Raw genomic sequence first — 20,404 nt, 5'->3', positions numbered from 1 at the left:
CCACCCCAAAGTGCCATGTACTCAGAGTGGGACGAAGAGCACGACACAACGCCACTGCTGTCACCAACACCCTCCACCATCGCAGAAACACTCACCTCGGTTGGGCACTTCTGAGGCACTTGAGGCGTCTGGTACACTCACTGGTGCGCACAACACAGCCGTCCCGGTACAGCAGGTGGAGGTAGGAGCAGCAGAGGGGCCGGGCGGTCGGAGGGCAGCCCAGCCCAAGCGAACATCTGCCGCCCAGATGGATCCCGGGTTCCTGGAGTTACCACACCCACACATAGATCCGATGCAACCACCGACCCGGAGACGAGCGAAGAGGGTGACGGGCGGCTTGCGGCGGCTGCAGTCGCAGGTGGAGGAGTCCACCCGCGTCCAGGAGCTGGGAGTGGTCCCGGTCATGCGTGCCACCCAGGCTGACACCGCACGGGTGGCGTCCGCGGTGGAGGCAATGGTTGCGACGGTGTAAGACATGCATCAACGTGAGTGGACCAGGACAGACTGTTGGTGATGGTGACCCCCAGGAACTTAAAGCTATCAACCATCTGCAGCAGGCAGATTGGTGAGGATGAGGTCAAGAATGTTTTTCCCTCTTGCTGGTTTCCTCACTACCTGCTGCAGTCTCAGTCTAGCAGCTGTGTCCTTTAGGACCCAGCCAGCTCAGTCTGAGGTGGTACTACCAAGCTACTCTTGGTGGTAGACATTGAAATCCCTACCCAGAGCATATTCTGCGCCCTTGCCACCCTCAGGGCTTCCTCCAAGTGGTGTTCAACATAGAGGAGTACTGATTCATCAGCTGGTGGTGGTCGGTACATGGTAATTAGTAGGAGGTTTCCTTGCCGATGTTTAACCTGAAGCCATGAGACTTCATGGGATTCAGAGGTGAGGTTGAGGACTGCCAGGGCAACTCCCTCCTGACTTTATGCCACAGCAGGAATGATGATAGTGGTGTTTAAAAGGTATAATTCTCTGAGTATGACTGTCAGGCTGTTACTTGACTAGTCTGTGAGACAGCTCTCCCAACTTTGGCACACGCCCCCAGATGTTAAGTAAGGAGGACTTTGCATTTCGATACAAAGGGTCGATAAGGCTGGGTTTCCCAGTGTAGCTTGCTCGGCCATTTCAGTGGGCACTTAATAGTCAACTAAATTGCTGTGGGTCTGGAGTCATATATAGAGATGGCGGATTTCCTTCCCTAAAGGACATTATGAACTAGATGGGTTTTTATGACAATCGACAATGGCTTTATGGTTATCATTAGACTTTTGGTTCCAGGTATTTTATTGAGTTTAAATTCCACCACTTGCCGTGGTGGGATTCGAACCCAGGTCCCCAAATCATTATCCTGGGTTTATGGATCAGGCCACCACCTCCCCACTGTTACTGGTAATCCCTCGGTCTTATCCTCACCCCCTCCCCCCCCCCCCCCGCCCCTTGTAAAACACACCTTGCTGCAAATAAAACACCATCACTTCTTGCTGACACTAGCTTGAAGAGTTGCATTACAATATCTCTTAAGAAACTTTTATACAAAAATACATTTCTGTTCGAATCACAATCGCTAAGTTCTCCATCAGTCTTCCAAAAACTGTTCTGTTTGTAATTTGCTGTCCAGCATGGAACTTAATCGTATATTATAGATCATGAAGCCCCAGGTTTGATCCCTGATCTGTGCAGAGCTTTCTGGGATAATCACCACTGCCAATGAATGTTGCGCCATGCCTTCAAATTAATCAGTTCAAATAAATATTTGTCAGTTGACTTCCCAGAATTGTAACTTTTGCAAATGTATCTTTCACAAAACAAATTAGAAAAACACACTCTAAGCTGTAACAGTTCCCAGAAGTTACCAGCAGTTCATGTTTGCATTTGCCATTCCTCCAAGTGCGTGAATGAGACCTGGGCCAGAGACTGCAAGGCAAACACCTGGCCTAAAAAAGAACAAACAGTCACCTTTAAATGGCAGGTACCATAAAATATGATTAAATGCAGACAACGGCAAAGACATGAAATTAAAAGGCAACTGTTGAGAGACTAACCTTCCTGTTAAATATCCCACTGCAGATGCTGCGTAACAAGCCTGTTTAGATAGAAAAAACACAGCCAGCAAAATATTAACATATTCTGTTTTGAGTCGACCATGCAAAGTAGTGACAGAAAGTACAAAGAATATTACTTACAGCTTGCTCGTTTCTCATTCCTATGTACTTAATTCCTGCGGCTTGAGCTGCCATGGCGACTTCTACCACTGGGACACCAACAATCCCAAACATATACCGAAGATCCTGCAGAAGGAAAAATAAAGTGTGGCCTTCGGGGTATTAGAATTTCATTGGACAACTTTGGTGTGAATTTAAGAGGGAAATATTTTCTTTAGTTCACAGGTGTAATCTTAGAAGATTTTCTGGTATCCTGTGCAACTGCACTGGAACCAATCAAGTTAAAGCTACAGAGAATCTCATCAATCCTTAACCTCAGAGTGGAAGGTTTATAATAATACTTTTCACCATGTACTGGTGATTTAGTGCTGTTCCTTCGACGGAGTGCGAGGAATAATGGAGGTGATAAGAGTTTGGGGAGACTTTTATTCAATGGATTGTCTAACTGAATTCTAGATTTGCTCACCAGTTAACACAAATGCATTGTTTTCTCTTGAACCGTTCCCATGCACCCAGTGGTTTTGCTCTCTGTAGACTAGGTGGTCACGTGAACGCTGGGATACATAGGAACATAGACAATAGAAGAAGGAGGAGGCCCTTCGACCCATCGAACCTGCTCCGCCATTCATTATGATCATGGCTGGTGATCAAGTTCAATAACCTGATCCCACCTTTCCTCCATATCCCTTGATCCCTTTAGCCCCAAGAGCTATGTCTAACGCCTTCTTGAAATTACACAACGTCTTGGCCTCAACTAGTTTCTGTGGTAATGAATTCCGCAGATTCACCACTCTCTGGGTGAAGAAATTTCTCCTCACCTCAGTCCTAAAGCGTTTACCTCTTATTGTCAAACTATGACCCCTAGTTCTGGAATCCCCCACCATCGGGAACATTCTTTCTGAATCTACCCTGTCTAATCATCACGGGTGACACGGGTAAATAAGGAGTCATGTGTTGGCAGTGCATGAGTTCTTCCCAGAGCACAGGTAGACACACAGCATGTAAGAGTGCTCATTTATTGTTCGAATTCCTTGGCAACTAATCATTAGAACCCAACACATCTACCTGGTGTCAGGTGTTGGCAGAATTTTTTAAAATTCATTTCCGGGATGTCAGTGTCGCTGGATGGACCAGCATTTATTGCCCATCCCTAGTTGCCCTTCAGAAGGTGGTGGTGAGTTGCCTTCTTGAACCGCTGCAGTCCCTGAGGTGTAGGTACACCCACTGTGCTGTTAGGGAGGGAGTTCCAGCGACAGAGAAGGAACGGCAATATATTTCCAAGTCAGGGTAGTGAGTGATTTGGAAGGGAATCTCCAGGTGGTGGGGTTCCTCGATATCTGCTACCCCTGTCCTTTTAGACGGTAGTGAACGTGGGTTTGGAAGATGCAGTCACAGGAACCTTGGTGAGTTACTGCAGTGCATCTTATAGAAGGTACACACGGCTGCCACTGTTCGGCGGTGGTGGAGAGATTCAATGTTTGTGGAAGGGATAGTAATCAAGCGGGCTGCTTTGTCCTGGATGGTGTCGAGCTTCTCGAGTGTTGTTGGAGCTGCACTCATCCAGGCAAGTGGAGAGTATTCCATTACACTCCTGACTTGTGCCTTGTAGATTGTGGACAGGCTTTGGGGGGTCAGGTGAGTTATTCGCCTTAGGGCGCCTAGCTTTTGGCCTGCCCTGGTACATCGATCTGTTCATTTTCGACAAAATCATTGCGGACAACTGAGCAAAATTTGAAAAAGGGTAGCGTATATACTGGGATGCCGGTCTATCAGACAAATCCAAGAAGGTAGAGACGTACACTTTATTAAACTTAGTGGGCCCCGAAACCATCGAGGAATTTGAATCTTTTGTTTTCTACATGGAGGAGGTGAAAGAGGACCCGAGATATTGTTAAAAGATTTCAAGCACATTTGCATGCCAGTAAGAAACAATATATTGGATAGACACATGTTTAATGCTACCAGCCAACAATTTGATGAATCGATTCTAAAAATCCTAGCAAATAATTGTGCGCTTGGCACCCTTACCGACGAGTTCATGAGAGATTACGTTGTGTGTGGGGTTGATAGGGATTTTGTTCACAAGCAGCTTCTTCGCAAGAAAGATCGAACCTTGCAATCAGCGTCAGCATGCTGACTGAGGAGTCAGAAACATGCAGGAAAGAGTTAAGAAGAAAAACAGAAATTCTTGGGGTACAGGGCACATCCTGTCCCAACTTGGCAGCCATCACTCGCAGAACAGAACTGCATGTTTGGCATTTGGTAAAAGCTGCCACAAATCTGGGAAGTGGAACTATTTTGCAATATGCCGCAGATCAAAATCACAGCAGCCTGCCTATGCCACCAGCCACAATGCAGCCAGATACTCCTACAAGGTTCGAAGCATGAACAAAGTAAACGAATTGCAGCTCAATCAGAGCAACCAAGACGCTGAGCCTCCAGCAACACTGCTGTGAGAGTGTCAGCACCATCACGGAGAAGGGTGAGATTTTCAGCAGCTTAAACAATGCCTGCAACAAAGCAAAATTAAAAGTAAGGATCAGCACTGGAGCAATGTACATTCTGCCCAGGCAAATGTTGCAGGAAACAGACCCATATGCAACAGCAGATCCTAACACCCAGGTGGAACTCCTTGCGTATGGTGGGAAAAGCACCTGCATGGAAGCTGTGGCCACTCTCCATTGCACACAGGGCAGTTTCCAATTTCATATTGTCGACCAGAATGTAAAGCCACACTGGCGTTAATCCATATTAGTCCAGATGTACACACTCTGCAGCACTACGACCCAGAAATGATGGAATATAAAGTCATATTCAACTGCAACGTCATTGGGAAGCTACCTATATCGGCGTCATGGTAGCACAGTGGTTAGCACTGAGGCTTCACAGCTCCAGGGTCCCAGATTTGATTCCCGGCTTGGGTCACAGTCTGTGCAGAGTGTAATGATCTCTGTATGTGCAAGTACATAAGGGGTTAATGTGTAATCAGTAGCACCACATCATCACTAGAGGGCTGGACCAACAGGGGTATAAAAAGCACCACATTGTGTATCTCTTCCTCTCTCTTGGGTGCACTGTGACCAGGGCAGTATCAGATTAGTTCAGATGGCTAGTGGAGTTACGTATAGTTACTGTAGTTACATCTTGTTAACCTTATCACTAGTATCAAAGTTAAAGTAAAGAACTCAAGCAATTATTGTTATAGTTACTCAATAAACCTTTTGTTACTACTGGACGAGTTCGAGTCTTCTTCATCGATATTCAGACACCTCACCATTAACCAAGGATTGAGTAGCGCATGTTACCTATCACACAGGTAACAAAACATGGTACCAGGCGTGTTGGCTTTAACAGAACTAGTTAGATTAGGTTAGACAAAAAAGAGAAGAAAATTCAGACCGGATATTCGACTGTGGAAGACTTCGCAGCAGATGGATCCTCGACAACTAAATGATTCGATGGACCACGTTCAAGTATCAATGCAGCTGAAAACTGATGGTAACTTAAGTAATTCCAAGTATATATGGCAGCTAATAATTTAAACACGGTCTCTGAAGACAGGAAAATAGCAATACTACTCGGACGAGCAGGACATGAAGCTATAGAGATATATAACTCCTTTAATTTCTTGGAAGGTGAAGACAAAACTAAATTTAAAGTGATTATCGCAAAATTTGAAGAACACTGTAAAAGTCAGTCTGGTGAGATGCTGGAAAGGTTTATCTTTTGGCATAGATGCCAGAGTAACGGTGAGCCCATCACTGATTTTATTACAGACCTCCAAGTACAAGCACAAGGCTCTAATTATGCTGATTTCAGAGATGCTATAATATTGGATCAATTCATTTATGGACTATCTGAAAATAATTTGAGGGAAGAACTTTCACAAAAAAAAGTATTTAACATTAGAAATCGCTATACAAAAATGCCTTGCTTATGAACAAAAATAAAATCAATACTTTGAGTCTAAACAACATCCGTAAAAATGGCACGAATACTCACCACGGGGCAGAGGCAGAATCTCACTCGATGCAACAGCACTTTTTGATTGGCAGCCATCTTGAGCGAGAGCGTTCTGGCCAGTACGCCCATGCGAAGACGCAAGCCGGCAAAACAGTGTTCTGCGCATGCGCAGTTGCGACAAGAGCGCACAGTAAAGGAAACTTGGATTGCGCATGCGCAATCGAGCCCTGCGCATGACGTCACAAGCGGCATGACATCAGAGGACCCGGACCACGCCCACTTAAAAAGGAAATGCACGAAAATTGAGAAAAAGACATTTAAAGCTGCAAAACCCAATTTTCTTACCTCAAAAGACAGAACAATGCCTGAACTTACACCAGCAGTTGAAAATAACTTTTACAACACCCTGGCACAAGCAGTCTGCACCACTCAACATGAAGAGCACAATGACAAGTCCGAAACAAAAAGATGATTTGTCTATCGAACAATACACACAATACTACTCAGACATGGCTGAGTTATTCGGATATGCTGATCACAGCATCAGCAACACGGTTGCACAGCTCAACACGACTCTACTCATGGTAGATGAATCCAATACCATGACGCCATGGCAGATCGTCGATACATTGGATGATGGCAACCTGTCAAATACCCAAGAAGAAGACGACTCCACACAGAGATCAATGAAAGACTCCACAGCGAGATCACTGCACGACTCCACACAGAGAGCAATGAAAGACTCCACAGAGAGCGATACAAGCCTCCACAGAGAGCTCGTTGACAGACTCCAAAATGGATGCAACTCAAGACTCCATAGCAAAGTCCATGCCACCAGAAGAAGACTATGACAGTCTACCCAGCTTATTTGAGCCACCAGAAGAAGACTATGAAAGTCTACCCAGCTCATTTAACCAACAAGAAGACACTGAATGTCTACCCACTGTATGTGAGACAAGTGACGAAGAAATCACAATTCCCATACAGGATGTGCAGGATCACAGCGAGACTGACAGACCTCAGCTCGTCTGCACAGAAGCACTCAACAATCAGACGAGGGCTACTCATGAGTCTAGAGAGAACACGTCAATTGAAATCGTGAAGATTTTGACTCCAGAAGAGGAGCACCAAGAGTCCAGAGAGACCACGTCAATAGAAATCTTGAAGATTTTGATTCCAGAAGAGGAGCACCACAACCCACAACAAAATGAAATCCTGAAGATTTTGACTCCAGAAGAGGAGCACCAAGAGTCCAGAGAGACCACGTCAATAGAAATCTTGAAGATTTTGACTCCAGAAGAGCACCAGGACCCACAACAAAATGAAATTGTGAAGATTTTGACTCCAGAAGAGGAGCACCAAGAAACCACAGGTGATTCAAATGAACCAGAAATAACTCCAGAAGAGGAGCACAAAGAAATCAATGATGATTCAAGTGAACCTGAAATGACTCTAGAAGAGGAGTACCAAGGAAGCAAAGAAGAGGAATCAAATCCACCAGAAATGACTGATGTCACCAACATCAATGCAACATGAAGGTTCAGTTAGGGCACTCGAGAGTTACAAGTTAGCTAGGAAGGACCTAAAGAGAGAGCTAAGAAGAGCCAGGAGGGGACATGAGAAGTCTTTGGCAGGTAGGATCAAGGATAACCCTAAAGCTGTCTATAGATATGTCAGGAATAAAAGAATGACTAGGGTAAGAGTAGGGCCAGTCAAGGACAGTAGTGGGAAGTTGTGCTTGGAGTCCGCGGAGATAGGAGAGGGGCTAAATGAATATTTTTCGTCAGTATTCACACAGGAAAAAGACAATGTTGTCGAGGAGAATACTGAGATTCAGGCTACTAGACTAGAAGGGCTTGAGGTTCACAAGGAGGAGGTGTTAACAATTCTGGAAAGGGTGAAAATAGATAAGTCCCCTGGGCCGGATGGGATTTATCCTAGGATTCTTTGGGAAGCTAGGGAGGAGATTGCTGAGCCTTTGGCTTTGATCTTTAAGTCATCTGTGTCAACAGGAATAGTGCCAGAAGACTGGAGGATAGCAAATGTTGTCCCCTTGTTCAAGAAGGGGAGTAGAGACAACCCCGGTAACTATAGACCAGTGAGCCTTCCTTCTGTTGTGGGCAAACTCTTGGAAAGGTTTATAAGAGATACGGTGTATAATCATCTGGAAAGGAATAATTTGATTAGACATAGTCAACACGGTTTCGTGAAGGGTAGGTCGTGCCTCACAAACCTTATTGAGTTCTTTGAGAAGGTGACCAAACAGGTGGATGAGGGTAGAGCAGTTGATGTGGTGTATATGGATTTCAGTAAAGCGTTTGATAAGGTTCCCCACGGTAGGCTACTGCAGAAAATACGGAAGCATGGGATTCAGGGAGATTTAGCAGTTTGGATCAGGAATTGGCTAGCTGGAAGAAGACAAAGGGTGGTGGTTGATGGGAAGTGTTCAGACTGGAGTCCAGTTACTAGTGGTGTACCACAAGGATCTGTTTTGGGGCCACTGCTGTTTGTCATTTTTATAAATGACCTGGAGGAGGGCGTAGAAGGATGGGTGAGTAAATTTGCAGATGACACTAAAGTCGGTGGAGTTGTGGACAGTGCGGAAGGATGTTACAAGTTACAGAAGGACATAGATAAGCTGCAGCGCTGGGCTGAGAGGTGGCAAATGGAGTTTAATGCAGAAAAGTGTGAGGTGATTCATTTTGGAAGGAATAACAGGAAGATAGAGTACTGGGCTAATGGTAAGATTCTTGGCAGTGTGGATGAGCAGAGAGATCTCGGTGTCCATGTACATAGATCCCTGAAAGTTGCCACTCAGGTTGAGAGGGTTGTTAAGAAGGCGTACGGTGTGTTAGCTTTTATTGGTAGAGGGATTGAGTTTCGGAGCCATGAGGTCATGTTGCAGCTGTACAAAACTCTGGTGCGGCCGCATTTAGAGTATTGCGTGCAATTCTGGTCACCGCATTATAGGAAGGATGTGGAAGCATTGGAAAGGGTGCAGAGGAGATTTACCAGAATGTTGCCTGGTACGGAAGGAAGATCTTATGAGGAAAGGCTGAGGGACTTGAGGCTGTTTTCGTTAGAGAGAAGAAGGTTAAGAGGTGACTTAATTGAGGCATACAAGATGATCAGAGGATTGGATAGGGTGGACAGTGAGAGCCTTTTTCCTCGGATGGTGATGTCTAGCACGAGGGGACATAGCTTTAAATTGAGGGGAGATAGATATAAGACAGACGTCAGAGGTAGGTTCTTTACTCAGAGAGTAGTAAGGGTGTGGAATGCCCTGCCTGCAACAGTAGTGGACTCGCCAACACTAAGGGTATTCAAATGGTCATTGGATAGACATATGGACGATAAGGGAATAGTGTAAATGGGCTTTAGAGGGGACTTCCGGGTGCGGCAATGACCAGCTGAGTCGCACGTTTCGGCAGCTCCCGTTGGAACGGACTTTTGGGCTCTTGATAGGAGCCCCAACAGCAATTTAAACGGCAAAAACACTGTGCGGTAAACCAGAAGGGAATCCCCCCGGACTCGCATGGAAAAGGGAGAGGATAGCGGCCGGATTGCGGAGGATCCTCTGGAGCAGCGGCAAGGAAGGGAAGCTCAAAGCATGATGGCGTCGGAAGGTGGCCGTTTGCTATGGGGCCCGGAGCAGCAAGAGTTCCTGCGGCGCTGTGTGGAAGAGCTGAAGGAGTTAAAGAAGGAGCTGTTGGCCCCGATATTGCAGGGGATTGAAGGACTAAAAGAGGAGCAGAGGACCCAAGAGCTGGAGCTTCGGGTCGTGAAGGCAAAGACTGCTGAAAACGAGGATGAAATACAGGGCCTGGTGGTGAAGGCAGAAACCCACGTGGCACAGCATAAAAGGTGTGTGGAGAGGTTGGAAGCGCTGGAGAATAACTCAAGGAGGAAGAATTTAAGAGTCCTGGGTCTTCCCGAAGGCGCAGAAGGGGCGGACGTCGGGACATATGTGAGCACGATGCTTCACTCGCTAATGGGATCGGAGGCCCCGACGGGCCCTTTGGAGGTGGAGGGAGCTTATCGAGTTTTGGCACGAATACCAAAGGCTGGAGAAATACCTCGAGCTATAGTGGTGAGGTTTCTCCGCTACAATGAGAGACGGTTCTCAGATGGGCGAAGAAAACTCGGAGCTGTAGGTGGGAGAACGCGGTGATCCGCGTATCCCAATGGAAGATTGGAGTGCGGAGGTGGCGAGAAGGAGGGCAAGTTTCAATCGGGCTAAGGCGGTGCTTCACAAAAAGAAGGTCCAGTTTGGAATGTTGCAACCGGCGAGATTGTGGGTCACACACCAAGGGAAGCACCACTACTTTGAGACGGCAGAAGGGGGGGGGGGGGGGGGGGATGATTTTTCAATTTGTTAATCTTGTGATCCTGTAACTTTTCTCTCTTCCCCATGTTGGGGGGGGGGGGAGCATGAGGAACTGTGGGCGCCGGCCATTAGGGGCGGGGCCGAGTGGGAAACGCTTTGTTCCCGCGCTATGGTAATTATGGCGGGAACAGGGACGCAGGAAGGAGGGTGCCTCGCACAGTGGGAGCCGAGGATAAGGGGGGAAGCCGAGGTCAGCCAGAGTTTGCTGACTTCTGGGAGCAACATGGGGGGTGCAACTACACTAGAGGGGGATCTAGCGGAGGGGGGGAGGTTAACTGGGTTGCTGCTCCTAAGGAGAAGGGGGAGCTGTTATGGGATGGTCGAGGCGGGAGGGCACCGTCGGGGGGATATACGGGTACGTGGGAACCGGGTGAGGAGCTGGGTTAAAAAAGGGGATGGCTAATCGACAAGGGGGGGGGGGGTAAAGAGCCCCCCAACCCGGCTGATCACGTGGAACGTGAGAGGGCTGAACGGGCCAACTAAAAGGGCATGGGTACTCGCACACCTAAAAAAATTAAAGGCAGATGTGGTTATGTTGCAGGAGACGCACCTGAAACTGATAGACCAGGTCAGACTACGTAAAGGATGGGTGGGGCAGGTGTTTCATTCGGGTTTAGATGCGAAGAATAGGGGGGTGGCTATCTTAGTGGGGAAACGGGTACTGTTTGAGGCAAAGACCATAGTGGCGGATAGTGGGGGTAGATATGTGATGGTGAGTGGCAGATTGCAAGGGGTGATTCTGGTGGTTCTGGTGAATGTATACGCCCCGAACTGGGATGATGCAAATTTTATGAGGCGTATGTTGGGACGTATCCCGGACCTGGAGGCGGGAAAGTTGGTAATGGGTGGAGACTTCTATACGGTGCTTGATCCAGGGCTGGACCGGTTGAGGTCCAGGACCGGGAGGAGGCCGGCAGCGGCCAGGGTGCTCAAGGACTTCATGGAGCAGATGGGAGGGGTAGACCCCTGGAGATTTAGTCGGCCTAGGAGTAAGGAGTTCTCATTTTTTTCCCATGTTCACAAAGTATACTCACGGATAGACTTTTTTGTCTTGGAAAGGGCACTGATTCCGAAGGTGACAGGGTCGGAATATACGGCCATAGCCATTTCGGACCACGCTCCACATTGGGTAGACCTGGAGGTAGGAGAGGATAAAAAACAGCACCCACTCTGGAGAATGGATATGGGCTTATTGGCGGATGAGGGGGGTATGCTTAAGGGTGAGGGGGTGTATTGAAAGGTACTTGGAGCTTAATGACAATGGGGAGGTTCAGGTGGGAGTGGTCTGGGAGGCGTTGAAGGCGGTGGTCAGAGGAGAACTGATATCCATAAGGGCACATAAAGGGAAGCAAGAGGGTAAAGAAAGGGAGCGATTGTTGAAAGAACTTTTGAGGGTCGACAGGCAATATGCAGAGGCACCGGAGGAGGGACTGTACAGGGAAAGACAAAGGTTACATGTGGAGTTTGACCTGCTGACCACGGGTAAGGCAGAGGCACAGTGGAGGAGGGCACAGAGTGTACAGTATGAGTATGGAGAGAAGGCGAGTCGGCTACTGGCCCACCAATTGAGGAAGAGGGGAGCAGCGAGGGAGATAGGTGGGGTGAGAGATGAGGAGGGAGAGATGGAACGGGGAGCGGAGAGAGTGAACGGGGTGTTCAAGGCATTCTATGAGAGGTTATATAAGGCTCAGCCCCCGGAAGGGAAGGAGGGAATGAGGTGTTTCCTGGATCAGCTGGAATTCCCGAAGGTGGAGGAGCAGGAGAGGGCGGGACTGGGAGCACAGATTGAGACGGAGGAAGTAGTGAAAGGGATTGGAAGCATGCAGGCGGGGAAGGCCCCGGGACCGGACGGATTCCCGGTGGAATTTTATAGGAAATATATGGACCTACTGGTCCCGCTGTTGACGAGAACCTTTAATGAGGCCAGGGAAAGGGGGCAGTTGCCCCCGACTATGTCGGAGGCGACGATATCGCTCCTTTTGAAGAAGGATAAAGACCCGCTGCAGTGTGGGTCCTACAGGCCCATTTCCCTTTTAAATGTAGATGCTAAGCTCCTGGCCAAGGTGATGGCGACGAGGATAGAGGACTGTGTCCCGGGGGTGGTCCACGAGGATCAAACTGGGTTCGTTAAGGGTAGACAGCTGAACACGAACATACGGAGGTTGCTAGGGGCAATGATGATGCCCCCACCAGAGGGGGAGGCGGAGATAGTGGTGGCGATGGACGCCGAGAAAGCATTCGACAGAGTGGAGTGGGATTATCTGTGGGAGGTGCTGAGGAGATTTGGTTTTGGAGAAGGGTTTATTGGATGGGCACAGCTGATGTACAGGGCCCTGGTGGCGAGTGTGATCACGAACAGGCAGAGGTCTGACTACTTCCGTCTTCATACAGGGACGAGGCAGGGGTGTCCCCTGTCTCCGTTACTGTTTGCATTGGCGATTGAGCCCCTGGCCATAGCACTGAGGGGCTCCAGGAAGTGGAGGGGAGTACTCAAGGGAGGAGAAGAACACCGGGTATCTTTGTATGCAGATGATTTATTGCTGTATGTTGCGGACCCAGTGGAGGGGATGCCTGAGATAATGCAGACACTCAGGGAGTTTGGGGAATTTTCGGGGTACAAATTGAATATGGGAAAGAGTGAGTTGTTTGTGGTGCATCCGGGGGAGCAGAGCTGGGGAATAGATGATTTACCGCTGAGGAAGGTAATAAGAGATTTCAGGTACTTAGGGATTCAGATAGCCAGGAGTTGGGGAACCTTACATAGGCTTAATTTAACACGCTTGGTGGAACAGATGGAGGAGGATTTTAAGAGATGGGACATGGTGCCCCTGTCACTGGTGGGTAGGGTGCAGGCGGTCAAAATGGTAGTCCTCCCGAGATTCCTTTTTGTGTTTCAGTGCCTTCCGGTGATGATCACGAAGGCTTCTTTCAAGAAAATTGAGAAAAGTGTCATGCGTTTTGTGTGGGCCGGGAAGACCCCGAGAGTGAGGAGGGGGTTCTTGCAGCGTAGCAGGGATAGGGGGGGGGCTGGCACTACCGAGCCTAAGTGAATACTACTGGGCCGCCAATATCTCAATGGTGTGTAAGTGGATGGGAGAAGGGGAGGGAGCGGCGTGGAAGAGATTGGAGATGGCGTCCTGCAAAGGAACCAGCTTACAAGCACTGGCGACGGCGCCGTTGCCGTTCTCCCCGAAGAAATACACCACAAGTCCAGTGGTGGTGGCAACGCTAAAAATTTGGGGGCAGTGGAGACGACATAGGGGAAGGACGGGAGCCTCGGTGCGGTCCCCGATAAGAAATAATCATAGGTTTGTCCCGGGGAGAATAGACGGGGGATTTGGAGCATGGCAGAGAGCTGGGGTTGTGCAACTGAGAGATCTGTTCGTAGACGGGACGTTTGCGAGTCTGGGAGCGCTGACGGAAAAATATGGGTTGCCCCAAGGGAATGCATTTTGGTACATGCAACTGAGAGCATTTGCGAGGGAATTCCCGCAGCTCCCGACGCAGGAGATTCAAGATAGAGTGATCTCAGGGACATGGGTGGGGGATGGTCAGGTGTCGTATATATACAGGGAAATGAGGGACGAGGGGGAGATCATGGTGGATGAGCTGAAGGGGAAATGGGAAGAAGAGCTGGGGGAAGAGATTGAGGAGGGGCTGTGGGCTGATGCCCTACGTAGGGTAAACTCGTCGTTCTCGTGCGCCAGGCTAAGCCTGATACAATTCAAGGTTTTGCACAGGGCGCATATGACCGGAGCTAGGCTCAGTGAATTTTTCAGGATAGAGGATAGGTGTGGGAGATGCTCGAGAAGCCCAGCAAACCACAGCCACATGTTTTGGTCATGCCCGGCACTGCAGGGGTTCTGGGTGGGGGTGGCAAAGGTGCTTTCGAAGGTGGTGGGGGTCCGGGTCAAGCCAGGCTGGGGGTTGGCTACATTTGGGGTTGCAGAAGAGCCGGGAGTGCAGGAGGCGAAAGAGGCTGATGTCTTGGCCTTTGCGTCCCTAGTAGCCCGGCGAAGGATATTGCTTATGTGGAAGGAAGCCAAACCCCCGGGCGTGGAGACCTGGATAAATGACATGGCAGGGTTTATAAAACTGGAACGGAAAAAGTTCGCATTAAGGGGTTCGGCTCAAGGGTTCACCAGGCGGTGGCAACCGTTCATTGACTACCTCGCAGAACAATAAAGGAAATGGGAAGGCAACAGCAACAACCCAGGGGGGAGAGGGGGGGGGAATTTGAATAAAATATATATTTTTTAAAAAGTAAATGGGCTTCTTTGGACTGTGGGATGAAACCGGAGCACCCAGAGGAAACCTATGCAGGCACAGGGAGAACATGCATACTCCACATAAACAGTCACCCAAGGCCAGAATCCCTGGCACTGTGAAGTAGCAGTGCTAACCACTGTGCCCATGATGGACAACACTCACCATTTTGTCTCTGGTGAGACATGTGACTTTGAGCACATCACGAGGAACCCCCTGTACCCACGTTGCAAAAGCCTGGCGGAACGAGTGGTACATTCAACCAAGCACCTACTTGAGAAATGTGTCCAAGTCCACACAGATTTCTGTGCTGTACGTCTCAGCATGTGAAATGTGTCAAGACAAGGTCTGCCTCGTCAGTGCAGTGAATGTTCGCCTGGCGCACCAGGAACACCATCCCCATTGCCAAGGTCTTCATGTAGCGCCAACTTAGGAGAAAGAGCTATTATGATCGGACTGATCACAGACTCTGTCCTTTAGCACCTAGTCAAAAGGTCAGGATCCAGACCACACACAGCCATGACAAATTTGGCGTGGTACCCAGCCATGTCCTGCAACCAAACAGTTATGTGGTTGCCTCAGATAGTGCCCATTGCATAGGAAACCGATATCACCTACAGCAGGTTCCCGAATTAGCACAATCAGCCACCATCGTACCCCATGCATCCAGCCTGGAATCCAGGCCCTTTACACCAATGGAAATGGAGGCACTTCCAGAGGCCATTACAGCAAGCCCTGTAGCCACTGGTTACACTGGAAGGAGGCCTGATGCCATCCATGCTGAGGACACCAACCCGACAACATCTCCAGCACAGGCAACTGCCGCAATCACCCGCTCAGGGTGCATGAGTAAACCAAATACAGGGTTCCAGGACTATGTCATGGACTAGTCTACAACTAGCCTATGTTTTTTAAAGTGGGGGGAAAGGAGACGTGATTGGCTATGCATCAGCTGCAGCAGTCCAATCAGTGTTTCACACAACGTAAATAGCTACATATTGTTCACCTGTTCAATTTGTATGTTGTAAATAGTTTACATTCAATGACTGTTCTCTTAGACTGTTACACCTCAGCACTACCGGTTGGCCCAACATTAATGGAGAAAATGTAGACCGGATGGTCACATGGAAGCTGGAATGACGCGGGTACATTCACGTGTCGATAGCGCACGGGTTCAGGGAGCGCGGGGCAGACACACAGCATGTAAGAGCTGCGCAGGGTTAACAATAAACTTTTATCGTTCTAAGGCCTTTATCACCAATCATTAGAAACCAACACTTCTACACTCTCCATGCATTCTTTTAAACCATGACTTGAATCGTCAGCATACCATTTAAATTATGCAAAGCTACATATTTATCCTCATTTCCTGCCCTTTCCCTCTTGAAATTGTTTTTCTTTCAATTCTTTATCCAATTTCCTTTTAAATTTTCTATTAGATTATGCTTCCACCAGTTTTTAATGCAAGTTTCCATGCCCTAACAGGCGTATCTCCTAACCTTTCCTTTCCTTTTTCCAGTAATGATCTTCAATTTATACCCTCACCCAACCCAGTAGAAATCATTTTACCCTAGCTACCTGAGAACACCCGTAATCATGAAAAAATGTATCATATCTGCTTTTACCATTCTTAGTTCTAATGAAAAGGACCCCAGTACCAGCTCACAATGTATTGACGTGGATAGAGAACTAGTTGGCAGACAGGAAACAGAGACTGGGAATGAACAGGGTGGCAGGCAGTAACTAATGGGGTACAGCAGGGTTCAGTGCTGGGACCCCAGCTGTTCACAATATACATTAATAATTTGGATGAAGGAATTGCATGCAATATCTCCAAATTTGCAGATGACACTAAGCTACCGGTCCGGGCAGTGTGTGCTGTGAGGAGGAAGCAAAGAGGCTGCAGGGTGACTTGGACAGATGAGCTGCGTGGGCAAATATTTGGCAAATGCAATATAATGTGGGCAAATGTGAGGTTATCCACTTTGGTGGCAAAAACAGGAAGGCAGATTATTATCTGAATGGTGGTAGTTTAGGAAAAGGGGAAGTGCAACGAGACCTGGGTGTCATGGTGGAACAGTCGCTGAAGGTTGGCATGCAGGTACAACAGGAGGTGAGGAAAGTTAATGGCATGCTGGCTTTCATAGCGAGTGGATTTGAGTATAGGAGTAGGGATGTCTTGCTGCAGTTGTACAGGGCCTTGGTGAGGCCACACCTTGAGTATTGTGTGCAGTTTTGGTCTCCTGGTTTGAAGAATGACATTCTTGCTGTTGAGGGTGTCCAGCCAAGGTTCACCAGACTAATTCCCAGGATGGCAGGGCTGACATATGAAGAAAGACTGGATTGACAGGGCTTGTACTTACTGGAGTTTAGAAGAATGAGAGGGGATCTCATAGAAACATGTAAAATCCTGATGGGACTGGAACAGACTAGATGCGGGAAGAATGGTCCCGATGTTGGGGACGTCCAGAACTAGGGGTCACAGCCTAAGAATAAGGGGTAAGCCATTCAGGACAGAGATGAGAAAGAACCTCTTCTCTCAGAAAGTTGTGAACTTGTGGAATTCTCTCCCACAGAAAGCGGTTGGGTCCAGTTCGCTGAAAATATTCAAGAGGGAGCTGCACATTGCCCTTGCGTCTAAAGGGATCAAGGGATATGGAGAGAAATCAGGAGTGGGATATTGAATTTGCATGATCGGCCATGAACATATTGAATGGTGGTGCAGGCTCGAAGAGCCGAGTGGCCTACTCCTACACCTATTTTCAATGTTTCTATAACTAGAAATTCTCTTTCCTTGGTATAAGCTTAGTGAATGAAATTCTTCAAAGTACTCTAAGGCTTTACTGTCCTTCCTAAAAGGGAGAAAGCTATTATTCTAATTGAGGCCTAAACAATCTTTTTCCTTTACATTTATTGACAGGATATGGGTGTCACTGGCAAGACCAGCATTTATTGCCCATCCCTTTACACTGAGTGGCTTTCTGGGCCATTCATAGGCTAGTTTAGAGCCAACAACATCACTGTGGATCTGGAGTCACGTATTGGACAGACTAGGTAAGTAGGGCAGGTTTCCTCCTCCAAAGGACATCCGTGAAGCAGATGAGTGCTTCCCAGTGGTTTCATGGCCTTCAATGCAGATACTAATTGTCTTTTTCAGATTCATTCCATTCCAAATATTGTGTTGGGATATGAACTCATGCCTCTAGATCGTTAGTTCAGTAACATAATCATTATGTTACCCAACCCCTTATTATAGATAGATTGTCCATATTCATTATACCTACAATCCCACTGCTTATTTGTTAATTTAGAACAGCTTTATCAACTTTTTCAATTCTTAGAGATCTGTGTACCTAAACCCCTGAGCTTCTCTGTCCCTTTCCAAATTTTACCATTGTATATATTTCCTCTCCTTATTCCACCCACCCCCCAAACAAAAAGTATCATGCCACATTTTCCAACATTATAATTAATCTGGTATATTTTATTCAGCCTGCCAGCCAATGTCCTCTTGATGTAATTTATATCTTCTTCACACGAACAAGTCTCCCTATTTTGGTGTAATCTGTAAATGTTTATATTGTGTCCCTTGTGCCCAATTTCAGATCACATACACAAGAGAGAAAGAGGGAGGAGGAGGACCGGCTCCGATACTGCATTAAATAACAGAGAAATGATCAACTGGGTCCCAAGAAAACAGGCATATCCACCTGTAGCCATCTGTTGGACTGGCTGAGGTTCGGGGAATAAAGATGACTCAATATGTGGGGGTGTTTTATGGTTTCACCATGTTTTGGGGGATTTGATTTGATCTGCAATGTTAATACCAGACTGATTATCTCCTCCTATGCCTAAATCAACTTGCTTTTCAATAAAGTCCCACTGTCCAAACTTTCTCATGGGTTCTTCCACATCCAAGTCTGGAACAGTCAGGGATTAATAGGCTGGAATTTAGAGGGGAGGGGGGGGAGGGGGCTATAGTAACCCCCTGTCATCTTATCAACCAATCCAATTTGGTTGCTGCACCAGCAGCTTTGAAAGGCTCAAATCCAATCCAAAGTCACAAGAGTGAATTGAGTGGGATGTGCAATAGCAATTCCTCTCAGAACATACAGGTATTGGAGGAACAAGGGACTACATATCATTGAGCAGCTCAAAGACCAAACACAAAAGCAAATCTGAAATGGAAACAGAAAATTGCCAACAGGCCTGGCAGTATCTGTAAAGAAAGAGGCCAATGTTTCAGATCTGTGACCTATCATCAGAAGTGATCTGGTGATTAGTCACAGGCCTGAAATGTATGTTGTGTGAGGTGATGGAAGGATAAGTTCAAGTTCTGGAGCTGAGACTGGGGCAATGTTGTTGTGATTTCCTGATTAGCGCAAGAGCACTGATATTAATGTAATTCAACGAGTTAGTTACAACATTTAGGTACAGCTCGCTCCGAGAAGAACAGCTTCATTTGTTCCAGTGGGGGTTGACAGCTTTCGTCTCCATATTGGTGAATGCTACTCCTCACCTGATCTCTCAGTGCCTTTGCTATAACCTGGGCTCCGCTCAGTTCCTCTAACTCCAGCCCATCGCCTCCCTCTTGCGCTGCCATTTCCAGCCTAGGCTCTGGGGGCAAGTAGAGGAAGAAAGCGTTTGCCAGCTCCTAAAGACAGGGCTAAATCACTGCAGTGCCGTGACTGACAAGCTGCAGGACCAACCCCAGCAAAGGAGGAAGCGACGGCTCGGGCAAGGATAGACTTCCTGTTGGACGCTTATTTTTTTAAGGGGAATATTTGAGCAATAATATTTGAGCAACAAGTTTTTCTTTTTAATTGCCGTTTTGAAATTCTGCCAGATGCGGTGGATTTGGATGTGTCTGCAAAATTGCAGGCCGACAGATGACCCAGTGTTCCGCTTCTACCTCGCTGGCGGGAAAATGGTTTGGGCTGCTACTTAATCGTAGCACCTGGTATTGCTGAGTCCCACTGGACTGGCACAACTTGCTGTCTGGAGCAAACAGTCCCAGCAATAATATACACGGTCCAGCTGCTGGAGTGGTTTCCTTGAAGACTTTTCTCGTTTGGTCTTAAAAGGACTGCCTCAGTCGCTGCCCTGATTTTTTTTTTAAAGGGATTTCTTCACGTTCACCTTCCCCTGCAGAGGGCAAAAGGGAGTGAAGGGGAAACAAAAGAGCAGAACACTGGGAGAGAGAGGGAAAGCGTGGAGATGAGGGGAGAGAAACTCAGCTGGAAAAGGGTGAATTAAAAGATAACAAATTATTTTTATAGCACCTTTAACATAATAAAAACCTTCCAAGGCAATTCAAAGGAGCACTATAAAACAAAATATAACACCGAACCGCATAAGGAGCGAGATGACCAAAAGCTTGGTCAGAGATAGAAGTATCTTCACTAAGAAAAGTGTCAGAGGAGGTTAGGGAGGGAACTTCAGAGGTTTAAAAAAAAATGTTTCAGAGTAACTAATTAAGGGGCAATTTAGCGTGGCCAATCCACCTCCCCTGCACATCTTTTGGGTTGTGGGGGCAAAGCCCACACGAACACAGGGAGAATGTGCAAACGCCACACGGACAGTGACCCAGGCCAGGATCGAACCTGGGACCTCGGCGCCATGAGGC

The 20,404-nt window shown here is 47.6% G+C and overlaps 1 protein-coding gene across 1 annotated transcript in view; it reads right to left on the bottom strand.

Moving 5' to 3' along the window:
• The window catches only part of LOC140425003 (serine/threonine-protein phosphatase 6 regulatory ankyrin repeat subunit A-like), a 128,887-nt gene extending 109,422 nt beyond the window's left edge, over positions 1-19,465 (bottom strand). The window contains exons 1-4 of the mRNA XM_072508772.1: positions 19,298-19,465; positions 2,184-2,288; positions 2,043-2,083; positions 1,854-1,934 (exon numbers count right to left, since the gene is read on the bottom strand). The gene's annotated coding sequence lies outside the window, so the exon portion shown is untranslated. The remainder of the gene's footprint in view (positions 1-1,853; positions 1,935-2,042; positions 2,084-2,183; positions 2,289-19,297) is intronic.
• Positions 19,466-20,404: the final 939 nt, after the last annotated feature.

The sequence above is a fragment of the Scyliorhinus torazame genome, chromosome 6, assembly GCF_047496885.1.
Source record: "Scyliorhinus torazame isolate Kashiwa2021f chromosome 6, sScyTor2.1, whole genome shotgun sequence".
In the NCBI taxonomy this organism is placed as follows: domain Eukaryota; kingdom Metazoa; phylum Chordata; class Chondrichthyes; order Carcharhiniformes; family Scyliorhinidae; genus Scyliorhinus; species Scyliorhinus torazame.
Note: the sequence above shows the minus strand (reverse complement) of the source record. Positions and strands in the feature narration are given on the sequence as shown.